The sequence below is a fragment of the Hippocampus zosterae genome, chromosome 8 (genome assembly GCF_025434085.1).
Source record: "Hippocampus zosterae strain Florida chromosome 8, ASM2543408v3, whole genome shotgun sequence".
Taxonomy (NCBI): Eukaryota; Metazoa; Chordata; class Actinopteri; order Syngnathiformes; family Syngnathidae; genus Hippocampus; species Hippocampus zosterae.
In genome coordinates, this window is record NC_067458.1 from 16670496 (window position 1) to 16685800 (window position 15305).

The 15305-nt window shown below is 48.6% G+C and overlaps 30 non-coding genes across 30 annotated transcripts; all 30 read right to left on the reverse strand.

Annotated features, from left to right (window-relative positions):
- Nucleotides 1–87: 87 nt before the first annotated feature.
- On the reverse strand, nucleotides 88–161 carry trnai-aau (transfer RNA isoleucine (anticodon AAU)). Its single transcript has one exon. It is a non-coding gene; the product is annotated as a tRNA-Ile (tRNA).
- A 588-nt stretch (nucleotides 162–749) lies between these two features.
- trnai-aau (transfer RNA isoleucine (anticodon AAU)) lies at nucleotides 750–823 on the reverse strand. Its single transcript has one exon. It is a non-coding gene; the product is annotated as a tRNA-Ile (tRNA).
- Nucleotides 824–1082: 259 nt separating this feature from the next.
- On the reverse strand, nucleotides 1083–1156 carry trnai-aau (transfer RNA isoleucine (anticodon AAU)). The gene has a single exon. It is a non-coding gene; the product is annotated as a tRNA-Ile (tRNA).
- Nucleotides 1157–1411: 255 nt separating this feature from the next.
- trnai-aau (transfer RNA isoleucine (anticodon AAU)) lies at nucleotides 1412–1485 on the reverse strand. The gene has a single exon. It is a non-coding gene; the product is annotated as a tRNA-Ile (tRNA).
- Nucleotides 1486–2076: 591 nt separating this feature from the next.
- trnat-agu (transfer RNA threonine (anticodon AGU)) lies at nucleotides 2077–2150 on the reverse strand. Its single transcript has one exon. It is a non-coding gene; the product is annotated as a tRNA-Thr (tRNA).
- Nucleotides 2151–2395: 245 nt separating this feature from the next.
- On the reverse strand, nucleotides 2396–2469 carry trnai-aau (transfer RNA isoleucine (anticodon AAU)). The gene has a single exon. It is a non-coding gene; the product is annotated as a tRNA-Ile (tRNA).
- Nucleotides 2470–3389: 920 nt separating this feature from the next.
- Nucleotides 3390–3463, reverse strand: trnai-aau (transfer RNA isoleucine (anticodon AAU)). Its single transcript has one exon. It is a non-coding gene; the product is annotated as a tRNA-Ile (tRNA).
- Nucleotides 3464–4045: 582 nt separating this feature from the next.
- Nucleotides 4046–4119, reverse strand: trnai-aau (transfer RNA isoleucine (anticodon AAU)). The gene has a single exon. It is a non-coding gene; the product is annotated as a tRNA-Ile (tRNA).
- Nucleotides 4120–4378: 259 nt separating this feature from the next.
- trnai-aau (transfer RNA isoleucine (anticodon AAU)) lies at nucleotides 4379–4452 on the reverse strand. Its single transcript has one exon. It is a non-coding gene; the product is annotated as a tRNA-Ile (tRNA).
- Nucleotides 4453–5040: 588 nt separating this feature from the next.
- Nucleotides 5041–5114, reverse strand: trnai-aau (transfer RNA isoleucine (anticodon AAU)). Its single transcript has one exon. It is a non-coding gene; the product is annotated as a tRNA-Ile (tRNA).
- Nucleotides 5115–5369: 255 nt separating this feature from the next.
- Nucleotides 5370–5443, reverse strand: trnai-aau (transfer RNA isoleucine (anticodon AAU)). The gene has a single exon. It is a non-coding gene; the product is annotated as a tRNA-Ile (tRNA).
- Nucleotides 5444–5693: 250 nt separating this feature from the next.
- On the reverse strand, nucleotides 5694–5767 carry trnai-aau (transfer RNA isoleucine (anticodon AAU)). Its single transcript has one exon. It is a non-coding gene; the product is annotated as a tRNA-Ile (tRNA).
- A 588-nt stretch (nucleotides 5768–6355) lies between these two features.
- On the reverse strand, nucleotides 6356–6429 carry trnai-aau (transfer RNA isoleucine (anticodon AAU)). The gene has a single exon. It is a non-coding gene; the product is annotated as a tRNA-Ile (tRNA).
- Nucleotides 6430–6684: 255 nt separating this feature from the next.
- On the reverse strand, nucleotides 6685–6758 carry trnai-aau (transfer RNA isoleucine (anticodon AAU)). The gene has a single exon. It is a non-coding gene; the product is annotated as a tRNA-Ile (tRNA).
- A 258-nt stretch (nucleotides 6759–7016) lies between these two features.
- Nucleotides 7017–7090, reverse strand: trnai-aau (transfer RNA isoleucine (anticodon AAU)). The gene has a single exon. It is a non-coding gene; the product is annotated as a tRNA-Ile (tRNA).
- A 255-nt stretch (nucleotides 7091–7345) lies between these two features.
- trnai-aau (transfer RNA isoleucine (anticodon AAU)) lies at nucleotides 7346–7419 on the reverse strand. The gene has a single exon. It is a non-coding gene; the product is annotated as a tRNA-Ile (tRNA).
- A 259-nt stretch (nucleotides 7420–7678) lies between these two features.
- trnai-aau (transfer RNA isoleucine (anticodon AAU)) lies at nucleotides 7679–7752 on the reverse strand. Its single transcript has one exon. It is a non-coding gene; the product is annotated as a tRNA-Ile (tRNA).
- A 258-nt stretch (nucleotides 7753–8010) lies between these two features.
- trnai-aau (transfer RNA isoleucine (anticodon AAU)) lies at nucleotides 8011–8084 on the reverse strand. The gene has a single exon. It is a non-coding gene; the product is annotated as a tRNA-Ile (tRNA).
- Nucleotides 8085–8334: 250 nt separating this feature from the next.
- trnai-aau (transfer RNA isoleucine (anticodon AAU)) lies at nucleotides 8335–8408 on the reverse strand. The gene has a single exon. It is a non-coding gene; the product is annotated as a tRNA-Ile (tRNA).
- A 255-nt stretch (nucleotides 8409–8663) lies between these two features.
- On the reverse strand, nucleotides 8664–8737 carry trnai-aau (transfer RNA isoleucine (anticodon AAU)). Its single transcript has one exon. It is a non-coding gene; the product is annotated as a tRNA-Ile (tRNA).
- A 923-nt stretch (nucleotides 8738–9660) lies between these two features.
- trnai-aau (transfer RNA isoleucine (anticodon AAU)) lies at nucleotides 9661–9734 on the reverse strand. Its single transcript has one exon. It is a non-coding gene; the product is annotated as a tRNA-Ile (tRNA).
- A 917-nt stretch (nucleotides 9735–10651) lies between these two features.
- On the reverse strand, nucleotides 10652–10725 carry trnai-aau (transfer RNA isoleucine (anticodon AAU)). The gene has a single exon. It is a non-coding gene; the product is annotated as a tRNA-Ile (tRNA).
- A 259-nt stretch (nucleotides 10726–10984) lies between these two features.
- Nucleotides 10985–11058, reverse strand: trnai-aau (transfer RNA isoleucine (anticodon AAU)). Its single transcript has one exon. It is a non-coding gene; the product is annotated as a tRNA-Ile (tRNA).
- Nucleotides 11059–11646: 588 nt separating this feature from the next.
- On the reverse strand, nucleotides 11647–11720 carry trnai-aau (transfer RNA isoleucine (anticodon AAU)). The gene has a single exon. It is a non-coding gene; the product is annotated as a tRNA-Ile (tRNA).
- A 259-nt stretch (nucleotides 11721–11979) lies between these two features.
- Nucleotides 11980–12053, reverse strand: trnai-aau (transfer RNA isoleucine (anticodon AAU)). Its single transcript has one exon. It is a non-coding gene; the product is annotated as a tRNA-Ile (tRNA).
- Nucleotides 12054–12976: 923 nt separating this feature from the next.
- Nucleotides 12977–13050, reverse strand: trnai-aau (transfer RNA isoleucine (anticodon AAU)). The gene has a single exon. It is a non-coding gene; the product is annotated as a tRNA-Ile (tRNA).
- Nucleotides 13051–13638: 588 nt separating this feature from the next.
- On the reverse strand, nucleotides 13639–13712 carry trnai-aau (transfer RNA isoleucine (anticodon AAU)). Its single transcript has one exon. It is a non-coding gene; the product is annotated as a tRNA-Ile (tRNA).
- Nucleotides 13713–13967: 255 nt separating this feature from the next.
- Nucleotides 13968–14041, reverse strand: trnai-aau (transfer RNA isoleucine (anticodon AAU)). Its single transcript has one exon. It is a non-coding gene; the product is annotated as a tRNA-Ile (tRNA).
- Nucleotides 14042–14291: 250 nt separating this feature from the next.
- Nucleotides 14292–14365, reverse strand: trnai-aau (transfer RNA isoleucine (anticodon AAU)). The gene has a single exon. It is a non-coding gene; the product is annotated as a tRNA-Ile (tRNA).
- Nucleotides 14366–14953: 588 nt separating this feature from the next.
- trnai-aau (transfer RNA isoleucine (anticodon AAU)) lies at nucleotides 14954–15027 on the reverse strand. The gene has a single exon. It is a non-coding gene; the product is annotated as a tRNA-Ile (tRNA).
- Nucleotides 15028–15305: the final 278 nt, after the last annotated feature.

A 15305-nucleotide genomic window follows, 5' to 3' on the forward strand; every position in this document is an offset into this window, starting at 1 on the left:
AACGATCACCAAGCGATGTTGTCATTGATCCTGTCCAATCATAACATGAAGGACTTGAAATCGTTTGAGCTCGGTCGCTAAAGGACATGGTCAGTACGGGGGTCGAACCCATGACCTTGGCGTTATTAGCACCACGCTCTAACCAACTGAGCTAACTGGCCTCATGCACTACATTTAGCTCGTTGACTTCACGTGCAAACAAAGTCTGGTAGTTTTGCATTGGTGGCGCCGTCTGGAAATCGGACCATTTCAAATTCTGCTCAAGTAAAGTACACCGTCGAGAGGCATGGGGCAAGCACACGTCCTTGTAAAATGTGACCAAGACTAGAAATGATCGCAAAGCAATGTTGTTATTGGTCCTGTCCAATCATGACATGAAGGACTTGAAATCGTTTGAGCTCGGTCGCTAAAGTACATGGTCAGTACGGGGGTCGAACCCATGACCTTGGCGTTATTAGCACCACGCTCTAACCAACTGAGCTTACCGGCCACATGCGTGACATTTAGCTCTTTGACTTCACGTGCAAACAAAGACTGGTAGTTGCCATTGGATTGGTGTCAGCGTCTGGACATCGGAGCATTTCATACTCAGCTCAAGTAAAGTACACTGCAGACAGGCAGGGGGCAAGCACACAGCCTTGTAAACGGTTACCAAGACTGGAAATGATCACCAAGCGATGTTGTCATTGATCCTGTCCAATCATGACATGAAGGACTTGAAATCGCTTGAGCTCGGTCGCTAAAGGACATGGCCCGTACGGGGGTCGAACCCGTGACCTTGGCGTTATTAGCACCACGCTCTAACCAACTGAGCTAACCGGCCACATGTACTAAATTTAGCTCTTCGACTTCACGTGCAAACAAAGTCTGGTAGTTACTATTGGATTGGTGTCAGCGTCTGGACATCGGACCATTTCATACTCAGCTCAAGTAAAGTACACTGCAGACAGGCAGGGGGCAAGCACACAGCCTTGTAAACGGTTACCAAGACTGGAAATGATCACCAAGCGATGTTGTCATTGATCCTGTCCAATCATGACAAGAAGGACTTGATATCGCTTGAGCTCGGTCGCTAAAGGACATGGCCCGTACGGGGGTCGAACCCGTGACCTTGGCGTTATTAGCAGCACGCTCTAACCAACTGAGCTAACCGGCCTCATGTACTACATTTAGCTCTTTGACTTCACATGCAAACAAAGTCTGGTAGTTTTGCATTTGTGGCGCCGTCTGGAAATCGGACCATTTCAAATTCTGCTCAAGTAAAGTACACCGTCGAGAGGCATGGGGCAAGCACACGCCCTTGTAAAATGTGACCAAGACTAGAAATGATCGCAAAGCAATGTTGTTATTGGTCCTGTCCAATCATAACATGAAGGACTTCAAATGGCTTGAGCTCTGTCGCTAAAGGACATGGCCCGTACGGGGGTCGAACCCGTGACCTTGGCGTTATTAGCACCACGCTCTAACCAACTGAGCTAACCAGCCACATGTACTAAATTTAGATCTTCGACTTCACGTGCAAACAAAGTCTGGTATTTACTAGTGGATTGGTGGCAGCGTCTGGACATGGGACCATTTCATACTCTGCTCAAGTAAAGTACACTGCAGACAGGCAGGGGGCAAGCACACATCCTTGTAAAAGGTGACCAACACTGGAAATGATCACCAAGCGATGTTGTCATTGATCCTGTCCAATCATGACATGAAGGACTTGAAATGGCTTGAGCTCGGTCGCTAAGGGACATGGCACGTACGGGGGTCGAACCCATGACCTTGGCATTATTAACACCACGCTCTAACCAACTGAGCTAACCGGCCACGTGTACACTGATTAGCTCTTTGACTTCACGTGCAAACAAAGTCTGGTAGTTACTATTGGATTGGTGTCAGCGTCTGGACATCGGACCATTTCATACTCAGCTCAAGTAAAGTACACTGCAGACAGGCAGGGGGCAAGCACACAGCCTTGTAAACGGTTACCAAGACCGGAAATGATCACCAAGCGATGTTGTCATTTATCCTGTCCAATCATGACATGAAGGACTTGAAATCGTTGAGCTCGGTCGCTAAAGGACATGGCCCGTACGGGGGTCGAACCCGTGACCTTGGTGTTACTAGCACCACGCTCTAACCAACTGAGCTAACCGGCCTCATGTACTATATTTAGCTCTTTGACTTCAGGTGCAAAAAAAGTCTGGTAGTTTTGCATTGGTGGCGCCGTCTGGAAATCGGACCATTTCAAATTCTGCTCAAGTAAAGTACACTGTCAGGAGGCAAGCACACGTCCTTGTAAAATGTGACCAAGACTAGAAATGATCGCAAAGCAATGTTATTGGTCCTGTCCAATCATGACATGAAGGACTTCAAATGGCTTGAGCTCTGTCGCTAAAGGACATGGCCCGTACGGGGGTCGAACCCGTGACCTTGGCGTTATTAGCACGACGCTCTAACCAACTGAGCTAACCGGCCACATGTACTAAATTTAGCTCTTCGACTTCACGTGCAAACAAAGTCTGGTAGTTACTAGTGGATTGGTGTGAGCGTCTGGACATCGGACCATTTCATACTCAGCTCAAGTAAAGTACACTGCAGACAGGCAGGGGGCAAGCACACAGCCTTGTAAACGGTTACCAAGACTGGAAATGATCACCAAGCGATGTTGTCATTGATCCTGTACAATCATGACATGAAGGACTTGAAATCGTTGAGCTCGGTCGCTAAAGGACATGGCCCGTATGGGGGTCGAACCCGTGACCTTGGCGTTATTAGCACCACGCTCTAAACAACTGAGCTAACCGGCCTCATGTACTATATTTAGCTCTTTGACTTCAGGTGCAAAAAAAGTCTGGTAGTTTTGCATTGGTGGCGCCGTCTGGAAATCGGACCATTTCAAATTCTGCTCAAGTAAAGTACACTGTCGAGAGGCATGGGGCAAGCACACGTCCTTGTAAAATGTGACCAAGACTAGAAATGATCGCAAAGCAATATTGTTATTGGTCCTGTCCAATCATGACATGAAGGACTTCAAATGGCTTGAGCTCTGTCGCTAAAGGACATGGCCCGGACGGGGGTCGAACCCGTGACCTTGGCGTTATTGGCACCACGCTCTAACCAACTGAGCTAACCGGCCACATGCGTGACTTTTAGCTCTTTGACTTCACGTGCAAACAAAGTCTGGTAGTTACTATTGGATTGGTGTCAGCGTCTGGACATCGGACCATTTCATACTCAGCTCAAGTAAAGTACACTGCAGAAAGGCAGGGGGCAAGCACACAGCCTTGTAAACGGTTACCAAGACTGGAAATGATCACCAAGCGATGTTGTCATTGATCCTGTCCAATCATGACATGAAGGACTTGAAATCGCTTGAGCTCGGTCGCTAAAGGACATGGCCCGTACGGGGGTCGAACCCGTGACCTTGGCGTTATTAACACCACGCTCTAACCAAGTGAGCTAACCGGCCTCATGTATTACATTTAGCTCTTCGACTTCACGTGCAAACAAAGTCTGGTAGTTACTATTGGATGGGTGGCAGCGTCTGGACATGGGACCATTTCATACTCTGCTCAAGTAAAGTACACTGCAGACAGGGAGGGGGCAAGCACACATCCTTGTAAACAGTTACGAAGACTGGAAATGATCACCGAGCGATGTTGTCATTGATCCTGTCCATTCATGCCATGAAAGACTTGAAATCGTTGAGCTCGGTCGCTAAAGGACATGGCCCGTACGGGGGTCGAACCCGTGACCTTGGCTTTATTAGCACCACGCTCTAACCAACTGAGCTAACCGGCCTCATGTACTACAGTTAGCTCTTCGACTTCACGTGCAAACAAAGTCTGGTAGTTTTGCTTCGGTGGCGCCGTCTGGAAATCGGACCATTTCAAATTCTGCTCAAGTACACTGTAGACAGGCAGGGGGCAAGCACACATCCTTGTAAAAGGTGACCAAGACGGGAAACGATCACCAAGCGATGTTGTCATTGATCCTGTCCAATCATGACATGAAGGACTTGAAATCGTTTGAGCTCGGTCGCTAAAGGACATGGTCAGTACGGGGGTCGAACCCATGACCTTGGCGTTATTAGCACCACGCTCTAACCAACTGAGCTAACCGGCCACATGCGTGACATTTAGCTCTTTGACTTCACGTGCAAACAAAGACTGGTAGTTGCCATTGGATTGGTGTCAGCGTCTGGACATCGGACCATTTCATACTCAGCTCAAGTAAAGTACACTGCAGACAGGCAGGGGGCAAGGACACAGCCTTGTAAACGGTTACCAAGACTAGAAATGATCACCAAGCGATGTTGTCATTGATCCTGTCCAATCATGACATGAAGGACTTGAAATCGCTTGAGCTCGGTCGCTAAAGGACATGGCCCGTACGGGGGTCGAACCCGTGACCTTGGCGTTATTAGCACGACGCTCTAACCAACTGAGCTAACCGGCCTCATGCACTACATTTAGCTCGTTGACTTCACGTGCAAACAAAGTCTGGTAGTTTTGCATTGGTGGCGCCGTCTGGAAATCGGACCATTTCAAATTCTGCTCAAGTAAAGTACACCGTCGAGAGGCATGGGGCAAGCACACGTCCTTGTAAAATGTGACCAAGACTAGAAATGATCGCAAAGCAATGTTGTTATTGGTCCTGTCCAATCATGACATGAAGGACTTGAAATCGTTTGAGCTCGGTCGCTAAAGTACATGGTCAGTAAAGGGGTCGAACCCATGACCTTGGCGTTATTAGCACCACGCTCTAACCAACTGAGCTAACCGGCCACATGCGTGACATTTAGCTCTTTGACTTCACGTGCAAACAAAGACTGGTAGTTGCCATTGGATTGGTGTCAGCGTCTGGACATCGGACCATTTCATACTCAGCTCAAGTAAAGTACACTGCAGACAGGCAGGGGGCAAGCACACAGCCTTGTAAACGGTTACCAAGACTGGAAATGATCACCAAGCGATGTTGTCATTGATCCTGTCCAATCATGACATGAAGGACTTGAAATCGCTTGAGCTCGGTCGCTGAAGGACATGGCCCGTACGGGGGTTGAACCCGTGACCTTGGCGTTATTAGCACCACGCTCTAACCAACTGAGCTAACCGGCCTCATGCACTACATTTAGCTCGTTGACTTCACGTGCAAACAAAGTCTGGTAGTTTTGCATTGGTGGCGGCGTCTGGAAATCGGACCATTTCAAATTCTGCTCAAGTAAAGTACACCGTCGAGAGGCATGGGGCAAGCACACGTCCTTGTAAAATGTGACCAAGACTAGAAATGATCGCAAAGCAATGTTTTTATTGGTCCTGTCCAATCATGACATGAAGGACTTCAAATGGCTTGAGCTCTGTCGCTAAAGGACATGGCCCGTACGGGGGTCGAACCCGTGACCTTGGCGTTATTAGCACCACGCTCTAACCAACTGAGCTAACCGGCCTCATTTACTACATTTAGCTCTTCGACTTCACGTGCAAACAAAGTCTGGTAGTTTTGCTTCGGTGGCGCCGTCTGGAAATCGGACCATTTCAAATTCTGCTCAAGTACACTGTAGACAGGCAGGGGGCAAGCACACATCCTTGTAAAAGGTGACCAAGACGGGAAACGATCACCAAGCGATGTTGTCATTGATCCTGTCCAATCATAACATGAAGGACTTGAAATCGTTTGAGCTCGGTCGCTAAAGGACATGGTCAGTACGGGGGTCGAACCCATGACCTTGGCGTTATTAGCACCACGCTCTAACCAACTGAGCTAACTGGCCTCATGCACTACATTTAGCTCGTTGACTTCACGTGCAAACAAAGTCTGGTAGTTTTGCATTGGTGGCGCCGTCTGGAAATCGGACCATTTCAAATTCTGCTCAAGTAAAGTACACCGTCGAGAGGCATGGGGCAAGCACACGTCCTTGTAAAATGTGACCAAGACTAGAAATGATCGCAAAGCAATGTTGTTATTGGTCCTGTCCAATCATGACATGAAGGACTTGAAATCGTTTGAGCTCGGTCGCTAAAGTACATGGTCAGTACGGGGGTCGAACCCATGACCTTGGCGTTATTAGCACCACGCTCTAACCAACTGAGCTTACCGGCCACATGCGTGACATTTAGCTCTTTGACTTCACGTGCAAACAAAGACTGGTAGTTGCCATTGGATTGGTGTCAGCGTCTGGACATCGGAGCATTTCATACTCAGCTCAAGTAAAGTACACTGCAGACAGGCAGGGGGCAAGCACACAGCCTTGTAAACGGTTACCAAGACTGGAAATGATCACCAAGCGATGTTGTCATTGATCCTGTCCAATCATGACATGAAGGACTTGAAATCGCTTGAGCTCGGTCGCTAAAGGACATGGCCCGTACGGGGGTCGAACCCGTGACCTTGGCGTTATTAGCACCACGCTCTAACCAACTGAGCTAACCGGCCTCATGCACTACATTTAGCTCGTTGACTTCACATGCAAACAAAGTCTGGTAGTTTTGCATTGGTGGCGGCGTCTGGAAATCGGACCATTTCAAATTCTGCTCAAGTAAAGTACACCGTCGAGAGGCATGGGGCAAGCACACGTCCTTGTAAAATGTGACCAAGACTAGAAATGATTGCAAAGCAATGTTGTTATTGGTCCTGTCCAATCATGACATGAAGGACTTCAAATGGCTTGAGCTCTGTCGCTAAAGGACATGGCCCGTACGGGGGTCGAACCCGTGACCTTGGCGTTATTAGCACCACGCTCTAACCAACTGAGCTAACCGGCCACATGTACACTGTTTAGCTCTTTGACTTCACGTGCAAACAAAGTCTGGTAGTTACTATTGGATTGGTGTCAGCGTCTGGACATCGGACCATTTCATACTCAGCTCAAGTAAAGTACACTGCAGACAGGCAGGGGGCAAGCACACAGCCTTGTAAACGGTTACCAAGACTGGAAATGATCACCAAGCGATGTTGTCATTGATCCTGTCCAATCATGACATGAAGGACTTGAAATCGTTGAGCTCGGTCGCTAAAGGACATGGCCCGTACGGGGGTCGAACCCGTGACCTTGGCGTTATTAGCACCACGCTCTAACCAACTGAGCTAACCGGCCTCATGTACTATATTTAGCTCTTTGACTTCAGGTGCAAAAAAAGTCTGGTAGTTTTGCATTGGTGGCGCCGTCTGGAAATGGGACCATTTCAAATTCTGCTCAAGTAAAGTACACTGTCAGGAGGCATGGGGCAAGCACACGTCCTTGTATAATGTGACCAAGACTAGAAATGATCGCAAAGCAGTGTTGTTATTGGTCTTGTCCAATCATGACATGAAGGACTTCAAATGGCTTGAGCTCTGTCGCTAAAGGACATGGCCCGTACGGGGGTCGAACCCGTGACCGTGGCGTTATTAGCACCACGCTCTAACCAACTGGGCTAACCGGCCACATGTACACTGTTTAGCTCTTTGACTTCACGTGCAAACAAAGTCTGGTAGTTACTATTGGATTGGTGTCAGCGTCTGGACATCGGACCATTTCATACTCAGCTCAAGTAAAGTACACTGCAGACAGGCAGGGGGCAAGCACACAGCCTTGTAAACGGTTACCAAGACTGGAAATGATCACCAAGCGATGTTGTCATTGATCCTGTCCAATCATGACATGAAGGACTTGAAATCGCTTGAGCTCGGTCGCTAAAGGACATGGCCCGTACGGGGGTCGAACCCGTGACCTTGGCGTTATTAGCACCACGCTCTAACCAAGTGAGCTAACCGGCCTCATGTACTACATTTAGCTCTTCGACTTCACGTGCAAACAAAGTCTGGTAGTTACTATTGGATGGGTGGCAGCGTCTGGACATGGGACCATTTCATACTCTGCTCAAGTAAAGTACACTGCAGACAGGGAGGGGGCAAGCACACATCCTTGTAAACAGTTACGAAGACTGGAAATGATCACCGAGCGATGTTGTCATTGATCCTGTCCATTCATGCCATGAAAGACTTGAAATCGTTGAGCTCGGTCGCTAAAGGACATGGCCCGTACGGGGGTCGAACCCGTGACCTTGGCGTTATTAGCACCACGCTCTAACCAACTGAGCTAACCGGCCTCATGTACTACATTTAGCTCTTCGACTTCACGTGCAAACAAAGTCTGGTAGTTTTGCTTCGGTGGCGCCGTCTGGAAATCGGACCATTTCAAATTCTGCTCAAGTACACTGTAGACAGGCAGGGGGCAAGCACACATCCTTGTAAAAGGTGACCAAGACGGGAAACGATCACCAAGCGATGTTGTCATTGATCCTGTCCAATCATGACATGAAGGACTTGAAATCGTTTGAGCTCGGTCGCTAAAGGACATGGTCAGTACGGGGGTCGAACCCATGACCTTGGCGTTATTAGCACCACGCTCTAACCAACTGAGCTAACCGGCCACATGCGTGACATTTAGCTCTTTGACTTCACGTGCAAACAAAGTCTGGTGGTTTTGCATTGGTGGCGCCGTCTGGAAATCGGACCATTTCAAATTCTGCTCAAGTAAAGTACACTGTCGAGAGGCATGGGGCAAGCACAAGTCCTTGTAAAATGTGACCAAGACTAGAAATGATCGCAAAGCAATGTTGTTATTGGTCCTGTCCAATCATGACATGAAGGACTTCAAATGGCTTGAGCTCTGTCGCTAAAGGACATGGCCCGTACGGGGGTCGAACCCGTGACCTTGGCGTTATTAGCACCACGCTCTAACCAACTGAGCTAACCGGCCACGTGTACACTGTTTAGCTCTTCGACTTCACGTGCAAACAATGTCTGGTAGTTACTATTCGATTGGTGTCAGCGTCTGGACATCGGACAATTTCAAATTCTGCTCAAGTAAAGTACACTGTAGACAGGCAGGGGGCAAGCACACATCCTTGTAAAAGGTGACCAAGACTGGAAGCGATCACCAAGCGATGTTGTCATTGATCCTGTCCAATCATGACATGAAGGACTTGAAATCGCTTGAGCTCGGTCGCTATAGGACATGGCCCGTACGGGGGTCGAACCCGTGACCTTGGCGTTATTAGCTCCACGCTCTAACCAAGTGAGCTAACCGGCCTCATGTACTACATTTAGCTCTTCGACTTCACGTGCAAACAAAGTCTGGTAGTTACTATTGGATTGGTGTCAGCGTCTGGACATCGGACCATTTCATACTCAGCTCAAGTAAAGTACACTGCAGACAGGCAGGGGGCAAGCACACAGCCTTGTAAACGGTTACCAAGAATGGAAATGATCACCAAGCGATGTTGTCATTGATCCTGTCCAATCATGACATGAAGGACTTGAAATCGTTGAGCTCGGTCGCTAAAGGACATGGCCCGTACGGGGGTCGAACCCGTGACCTTGGCGTTATTAGCACCACACTCTAACCAAGTGAGCTAACCGGCCTCATGTACTACATTTAGCTCTTCGACTTCACGTGCAAACAAAGTCTGGTAGTTACTATTGGATGGGTGGCAGCGTCTGGACATGGGACCATTTCATACTCTGCTCAAGTAAAGTACACTGCAGACAGGGAGGGGGCAAGCACACATCCTTGTAAACAGTTACGAAGACTGGAAATGATCACCGAGCGATGTTGTCATTGATCCTGTCCATTCATGCCATGAAAGACTTGAAATCGTTGAGCTCGGTCGCTAAAGGACATGGCCCGTACGGGGGTCGAACCCGTGACCTTGGCGTTATTAGCACCACGCTCTAACCAACTGAGCTAACCGGCCTCATGTACTACATTTAGCTCTTCGACTTCACGTGCAAACAAAGTCTGGTAGTTTTGCTTCGGTGGCGCCGTCTGGAAATCGGACCATTTCAAATTCTGCTCAAGTACACTGTAGACAGGCAGGGGGCAAGCACACATCCTTGTAAAAGGTGACCAAGACGGGAAACGATCACCAAGCGATGTTGTCATTGATCCTGTCCAATCATGACATGAAGGACTTGAAATCGTTTGAGCTCGGTCGCTAAAGGACATGGTCAGTACGGTGGTCGAACCCGTGACCTTGGCGTTATTAGCACCACGCTCTAACCAACTGAGCTAACCGGCCACATGTACTAAATTTAGCTCTTCGACTTCACGTGCAAACAAAGTCTGGTAGTTAACTAGTGGATTGGTGGCAGCGTCTGGACATGGGACCATTTCATACTCTGCTCAAGTAAAGTACACTGCAGACAGGCAGGGGGCAAGCACACATCCTTGTAAAAGGTGACCAAGGCTGGAAATGATCACCAAGCGATGTTGTCATTGATCCTGTCCAATCATGACATGAAGGACTTGAAATCGTTTGAGCTCTGTCGCTAAAGGACATGGCCCGTACGGGGGTCGAATCCGTGACCTTGGCGTTATTAGCACCACGCTCTAACCAACTGATCTAACCGGCCACATGTACTAAATTTAGCTCTTCGACTTCACGTGCAAACAAAGTCTGGTAGTTACTCTTGGATTGGTGGCAGCGTCTGGACATGGGACCATTTCAAATTCTGCTCAAGTAAAGTACACTGTAGACAGGCAGGGGGCAAGCACACATCCTTGTAAAAGGTGACCAAGACTGGAAGCGATCACCAAGCGATGTTGTCATTGATCCTGTCCAATCATGACATGAAGGACTTGAAATCGCTTGAGCTCGGTCGCTATAGGACATGGCCCGTACGGGGGTCGAACCCGTGACCTTGGCGTTATTAGCTCCACGCTCTAACCAACTGAGCTAACCGGCCACATGCGTGACATTTAGCTCTTTGACTTCACGTGCAAACAAAGTCTGGTAGTTACTATTGGATTGGTGTCAGCGTCTGGACATCGGACCATTTCATACTCAGCTCAAGTAAAGTACACTGCAGACAGGCAGGGGGCAAGCACACAGCCTTGTAAACGGTTACCAAGACTGGAAATGATCACCAGGTGATGTTGTCATTGATCCTGTCCAATAATGACATGAAGGACTTGAAATCGTTTGAGCTCGGTCGCTAAAGGACATGGCCCGTACGGGGGTCGAACCCATGACCTTGGCGTTATTAGCACCACGCTCTAACCAACTGAGCTAACCGGCCACGTGTACACTGTTTAGCTCTTTGACTTCACGTGCAAACAAAGTCTGGTAGTTTTGCATTGGTGGCGCCGTCTGGAAATCGGACCATTTCAAATTCTGCTCAAGTCAAGTACACTGTCGAGAGGCATGGGGCAAGCACACGTCCTTGTAAAATGTGACCAAGACTAGAAATGACCGCAAAGCAATGTTGTTATTGGTCCTGTCCAATCATGACATGAAGGACTTCAAATGGCTTGAGCTCTGTCGCTAAAGGACATGGCCCGTACGGGGGTCGAACCCGTGACCTTGGCGTTATTAGCACCACGCTCTAACCAACAGAGCTCACCGGCCACATGTACTAAATTTAGCTCTTCGACTTCACGTGCAAACAAAGTCTGGTAGTTACACTTGGATTGGTGGCAGCGTCTGGACATGGGACCATTTCAAATTCTGCTCAAGTAAAGTACACTGTAGACAGGCAGGGGGCAAGCACACATCCTTGTAAAAGGTGACCAAGACTGGAAGCGATCACCAAGCGATGTTGTCATTGATCCTGTCCAATCATCACATGAAGGGCTTGAAATCGCTTGAGCTCGGTCGCTATAGGACATGGCCCGTACGGGGGTCGAACCCGTGACCTTGGCGTTATTAGCACCACGCTCTAACCAACTGAGCTAACCGGCCACGTGTACACTGTTTAGCTCTTCGACTTCACATGCAAACAAAGTCTGGTAGTTACTATTGGATTGGTGTAAGCGTCTGGACATCGGACCATTTCAAATTCTGCTCAAGTAAAGTACACTGTAGACAGGCAGGGGGCAAGCACACATCCTTGTAAAAGGTGACCAAGACTGGAAGCGATCACCAAGCGATGTTGTCATTGATCCTGTCCAATCATGACATGAAGGACTTGAAATCGCTTGAGCTCGGTCGCTATAGGACATGGCCCGTACGGGGGTCGAACCCGTGACCTTGGCGTTATTAGCACCACGCTCTAACCAACTGAGCTAACCGGCCACGTGTACACTGTTTAGCTCTTCGACTTCACGTGCAAACAAAGTCTGGTAGTTACTATTGGATTGGTGTCAGCGTCTGGACATCGGACCATTTCAAATTCTGCTCAAGTAAAGTACACTGTAGACAGGCAGGGGGCAAGCACACATCCTTGTAAAAGGTGACCAAGACTGGAAGCGATCACCAAGTGATGTTGTCATTGATCCTGTCCAATCATGACATGAAGGACTTGAAATCGCTTGAGCTCGGTCGCTATAGGACATGGCCCGTACGGGGCTCAAAGCCGTGACCTTGGCGTTATTAGCACCACGCTCTAACCAACTGAGCTAACCGGCCACGTGTACACTGTTTAGCTCTTTGAGTTCACGTGCAAACAAAGTCTGGTAGTTACTATTGGATTGGTGTCAGCGTCTGGACATCGGACCATTTCATACTCTGCTCAAGTAAAGTACACTGCAGACAGGCAGGGGGCAAGCACACATCCTTGTAACAGTTACGAAGACTGGAAATGATCACCAAGCGATGTTGTCATTGATCCTGTCCAATCATGCCATGAAAGACTTGAAATCGTTGAGCTCGGTCGCTAAAGGACATGTCCCGTACGGGGGTCGAACTCCTGACCTTGGCGTTATTAGCACCACGCTCTAACCAACTGAGCTAACCGGCCACATGCGTGACATTTAGCTCTTTGACTTCACGTGCAAACAAAGTCTGGTAGTTACTATTGGATTGGTGTCAGCGTCTGGACATCGGACCATTTCATACTCAGCTCAAGTAAAGTACACTGCAGACAGGCAGGGGGCAAGCACACAGCCTTGTAAACGGTTACCAAGACTGGAAATGATCACCAGGTGATGTTGTCATTGATCCTGTCCAATCATGACATGAAGGACTTGAAATCGTTTGAGCTCGGTCGCTAAAGGACATGGCCCGTACGGGGGTCGAACCCATGACCTTGGCGTTATTAGCACCACGCTCTAACCAACTGAGCTAACCGGCCACATGCGTGACATTTAGCTCTTCGACTTCACGTGCAAACAAAGTCTGGTAGTTTTGCATTGGTGGCGCCGTCTGGAAATCGGACCATTTCAAATTCTGCTCAAGTAAAGTACACCGTCGAGAGGCATGGGGCAAGCACACGTCCTTGTAAAATGTGACCAAGACTAGAAATGATCGCAAAGCAATGTTGTTATTGGTCCTGTCCAATCATGACATGAAGGACTTGAAATCGTTTGAGCTCGGTCGCTAAAGTACATGGTCAGTAAAGGGGTCGAACCCATGACCTTGGCGTTATTAGCACCACGCTCTAACCAACTGAGCTAACCGGCCACATGCGTGACATTTAGCTCTTTGACTTCACGTGCAAACAAAGACTGGTAGTTGCCATTGGATTGGTGTCAGCGTCTGGACATCGGACCATTTCATACTCAGCTCAAGTAAAGTACACTGCAGACAGGCAGGGGGCAAGCACACAGCCTTGTAAACGGTTACCAAGACTGGAAATGATCACCAAGCGATGTTGTCATTGATCCTGTCCAATCATGACATGAAGGACTTGAAATCGCTTGAGCTCGGTCGCTGAAGGACATGGCCCGTACGGGGGTTGAACCCGTGACCTTGGCGTTATTAGCACCACGCTCTAACCAACTGAGCTAACCGGCCTCATGCACTACATTTAGCTCGTTGACTTCACGTGCAAACAAAGTCTGGTAGTTTTGCATTGGTGGCGGCGTCTGGAAATCGGACCATTTCAAATTCTGCTCAAGTAAAGTACACCGTCGAGAGGCATGGGGCAAGCACACGTCCTTGTAAAATGTGACCAAGACTAGAAATGATCGCAAAGCAATGTTTTTATTGGTCCTGTCCAATCATGACATGAAGGACTTCAAATGGCTTGAGCTCTGTCGCTAAAGGACATGGCCCGTACGGGGGTCGAACCCGTGACCTTGGCGTTATTAGCACCACGCTCTAACCAACTGAGCTAACCGGCCTCATGTACTACATTTAGCTCTTCGACTTCACGTGCAAACAAAGTCTGGTAGTTTTGCTTCGGTGGCGCCGTCTGGAAATCGGACCATTTCAAATTCTGCTCAAGTACACTGTAGACAGGCAGGGGGCAAGCACACATCCTTGTAAAAGGTGACCAAGACGGGAAACGATCACCAAGCGATGTTGTCATTGATCCTGTCCAATCATAACATGAAGGACTTGAAATCGTTTGAGCTCGGTCGCTAAAGGACATGGTCAGTACGGGGGTCGAACCCATGACCTTGGCGTTATTAGCACCACGCTCTAACCAACTGAGCTAACTGGCCTCATGCACTACATTTAGCTCGTTGACTTCACGTGCAAACAAAGTCTGGTAGTTTTGCATTGGTGGCGCCGTCTGGAAATCGGACCATTTCAAATTCTGCTCAAGTAAAGTACACCGTCGAGAGGCATGGGGCAAGCACACGTCCTTGTAAAATGTGACCAAGACTAGAAATGATCGCAAAGCAATGTTGTTATTGGTCCTGTCCAATCATGACATGAAGGACTTGAAATCGTTTGAGCTCGGTCGCTAAAGTACATGGTCAGTACGGGGGTCGAACCCATGACCTTGGCGTTATTAGCACCACGCTCTAACCAACTGAGCTTACCGGCCACATGCGTGACATTTAGCTCTTTGACTTCACGTGCAAACAAAGACTGGTAGTTGCCATTGGATTGGTGTCAGCGTCTGGACATCGGAGCATTTCATACTCAGCTCAAGTAAAGTACACTGCAGACAGGCAGGGGGCAAGGACACAGCCTTGTAAACGGTTACCAAGACTAGAAATGATCACCAAGCGATGTTGTCATTGATCCTGTCCAATCATGACATGAAGGACTTGAAATCGCTTGAGCTCGGTCGCTAAAGGACATGGCCCGTACGGGGGTCGAACCCGTGACCTTGGCGTTATTAGCACGACGCTCTAACCAACTGAGCTAACCGGCCTCATGCACTACATTTAGCTCGTTGACTTCACGTGCAAACAAAGTCTGGTAGTTTTGCATTGGTGGCGCCGTCTGGAAATCGGACCATTTCAAATTCTGCTCAAGTAAAGTACACCGTCGAGAGGCATGGGGCAAGCACACGTCCTTGTAAAATGTGACCAAGACTAGAAATGATCGCAAAGCAATGTTGTTATTGGTCCTGTCCAATCATGACATGAAGGACTTGAAATCGTTTGAGCTCGGTCGCTAAAGTACATGGTCAGTAAAGGGGTCGAACCC